Here is a 3151-nt window from a genome sequence, read left to right on the forward strand (position 1 = left end):
GCCCCCCGGTTGCTCGGAAGCCCTCGGAGGGCACAAAGGCGACATTCATCCCCGGGGCTGGCAGGGACTGGCAGCCTGGCCGGGGCCGGGGCAGCGCCCCAGGTTTCCTCCCATTTCCGGGAGATTTTCCCTTTGGGGGGCAGCGGTGGATGGAGAGGCCCCTGGACAGCTCCTTAGCGAGCTCGGACAGCCTCTGCCGGGCAGCGAGTCTCGGCTCCTCGGGGAAAGCGCAGGGGCCGCCTCAGCGGCTGGTGTCGAAGGAGCATCTCTGCGAGTGAGCCCGAGATGCCTGCCCGGACTCGGACTCGGCTTACTCTCTCGGAACTCAGACCCCTGCCTGTCTGGGGACTTAGGTTGATGCTTCTCAGAAGGCAAGGAGGTGAGAGACAACCGTTCAAGGGCTGGACCCCGGCCCCACCAACTAGACCGCCTCTTCTCGGTTGCCCCCTGGGAGAGGGGAAGTTGGCTGGCCGTGCTCTGGGCCAGTGTGGACTGATCGAGTCCAGCCCCGAGGTTTGGATGCTCCACAGCTGGGCCGTTTTCCATTCCTGGGACAGGGGCACAGATGTCTTCTGCCGCAGTGGCGGTGGCTGTGGGGGCTCTGGACATGAAGTTTTTTTGCAATCGCCCTTATCCCCATCTCAAGAAAGCTGGATAGGAGCCTTCAGATTTTCCTGCCAGCCTGCAGGGGAAGCCAGGCAGAGGAGGGAGTAAGTGTTACACTTGAAACCAGGGGCTGGGTAGGGTCCTTGGTGAGGTTGGCTTCACGCCTACAGTTTTGTTTTTTTATTTTTTTATTTGGCACCGGGGATCCAACTCAGGACTTTGCATTTGCCAGGCAGGTGCTGTGCCCCTGAGCTACATCCCCAGCGCAACGCCTGCAGTTTGACCTGCAGTTTCTCTGGTGCGCTCTGAACTGCTTTGGGGAGTGGGAGGGTCCGAGTACCCAGCTGACCTAGGCCTGGGGCAGAGGCGGGCTGTCCTCATTGGTCCCTTGGTCAGTGGCCAGGGAAAGGTGAGTGGCTGGGGCAGGAGGCCCAAGGAGGGCACTCGGGGGCCTGCCCAGCTGCAAGGCACTGAGAGACAGGAGGTGGGTGTGGCTGTCCCCTGGGGTCACTGCTCCCTTGTTTGGCTCTACCTGAACTTCCACCTTTCATAATTTCCTGCTGGAACTGTTCCCCCAACCTGGATGGCCCGCCCCCTCCCTCTGATGCTTTTTTTTTTTTCTTTTTTGGTACTGGGGATGGAACTCGGGTCCTTGTTCTTGCTAGGCAGGCGGCAGCACCACTGAGCTAAATGCCTGGCCTCCTCTGCTGCTTTTTTTTTTGGTACCGGGGATGGAACTCCGGTCCTTGAGCTTGCAAGGCAGGCCACCGAACCGCTGAGCTAAATCCCCGGCTCCTCTGCTGCTTTTGAAGCCCTTCAAGCCCAGCTAAAGTGCCATAGTTCCATTTTTTTATGTAGTCATGGAAAACACCCTTTTCCTTTCCTCCCCATTCTGGTCCTAAGAGGGCAGAGGCCCACAGTGGAAAGAAAGTGTACTCTGGACTCAGACCTGGACTTGTACCCCAGCTCTGCTTGTTACTGGCTGTTTGACTTTGGACGAGTTCCTCAGTCGGTCTGTGCTTTCATTCCCTCACCTGTAAAATGGGGATGGTGACACCTCAGGGGACCCCGAGTGAGGAGTAAATGATATGGCGCCGAGGCCAGGGCTGTGCATGTGAGGAATGCTTGGCATACTGACACCTCTTGCAGTGGCTTGTACCAGAGGACCTGCTATCACAGTTAGCTAGGAACTCATCCACCTGCCTCCAGACTGGTGGACAGAAGGGCTCGAAGAAAGGCGGAGGCAGTGTCGTGTACCCTTCCTATCGCCCCTCTACCAGGCATCCCGTGGCAAGATAAGCTGGGCGTGGTGGTGCACGCCTGTAACCCCAGCACTCGGGAGGCTGAGGCAGGAGGATCGCTGTGAGTTCAAGACCAGCCTGGGCTACATAGTGAGATCCAGGTCAGTCTCAACTACATAGTGAGACCCTGTGTCAAAAAACCAAAGAAAAAAAAAGAGAGAGGGATTCAGCAGAGGCTGTCATGGAGGTGGGACTTACCACTCACCCACTTGCCTCTCCCTACAGTTTCGGGAGCATGTCCAGGATGTGTTGCCTACCCTGCCGAATCCAGATGACCATTTTCTCCTGCGCTGGCTCCGAGGTGAGGGAAGAGGGGCTATGGGAGGCTGGGACAGAGGCTGGTTTCGCGCACCAGAATGGCATCCTTGAATCTGAGAGTTTGGGGTGATCAGCCTTTAGGGTCAAAAAGGCACTGGGCGATTACAAAACTCAGCCCTCCTGTTGGACGGATAGAGACACCAAGGCTCAGAGGGGTGAAGTGACTTGCTTCGACTCATCCTCTCTGGGGCAGAAAGAACAGAGTCCCGGTCTGCTGACTGTCAGCCCCACGCCCTTTCCTCTGCTCCAAACTGTCTTGGCTGCTAGGCTGAGGGAAGGGGACCGAGGAAAAGCGGCCCTGTGGGAAACTGGAGACCGTGCCAAGGCTGGAGGCAGAGTCCTCGTCCCTGGGAGAGGCTGGCGCGCTCGGTGCCCTGTTGGGTGAGAGGCCGTCTCTGCTTCCAGGAGCCCAGGCAGCTTGAAGGAGGGCAGTGTGAGTGGAGAACGAGGGGGCTCAGACTCTGCTCACACCCTGCCAGGTTCTAGGGCCCGGGTTCCAGCTCCGGCTCTGCCCTGGCCCGGCACCTGGGCCAGGTCACACGTCTTCCCTGAGCAGCTCCCTGCAAAACAAGATGAGAGCCGACACCCTGCCTGTTGCAAGCTATGACAGGACCATGCCCTGCGTGTGGTGATGACACATATGTTGCTGCTAACATCCTCAGGATCAAACTCAGGGCCACTCCCAACTCCTGAAGCCTCTATTCACTTCTCCTTTCTCCTTTCCTGTGAGTCAAGTCATGTGATGCCCAGGGATTCTCCTAACATACTTTTTTTTAAAAAATTTTGGTACTGGTGGTAATTCTGGTGACTGAACTCTACCTCTAAATTCCCAGCCCCCACCCCCCTTTTTTTTTTGGTACCGGGGATCGAACTCGGGTCCTTGTGCTTGTGAGGCAGCTGGCTAGTACCACTGGGCTAAATCCCTG

General features: G+C 57.5%; 1 protein-coding gene across 2 annotated transcripts in view; it reads left to right on the forward strand.

The window, feature by feature from the left end:
• Window positions 1-136: 136 nt before the first annotated feature.
• The window catches only part of Sec14l2 (SEC14 like lipid binding 2), a 22320-nt gene continuing 19305 nt past the window's right edge, over window positions 137-3151 (forward strand). The window contains exons 1-2 of one of the 2 annotated variants that reach the window (XM_010603783.3): window positions 137-379; window positions 2133-2208. The gene's annotated coding sequence lies outside the window, so the exon portion shown is untranslated. Of the gene's footprint in view, window positions 380-1623; window positions 1721-2132; window positions 2209-3151 lie in introns of those variants that run through there. The other variant, XM_010603784.3, reaches the window with a different exon arrangement.

Source organism: Fukomys damarensis, unplaced genomic scaffold (assembly GCF_012274545.1).
Source record: "Fukomys damarensis isolate Sample0158 unplaced genomic scaffold, DMR_v1.0_HiC HiC_scaffold_12, whole genome shotgun sequence".
NCBI lineage: Eukaryota > Metazoa > Chordata > Mammalia > Rodentia > Bathyergidae > Fukomys > Fukomys damarensis.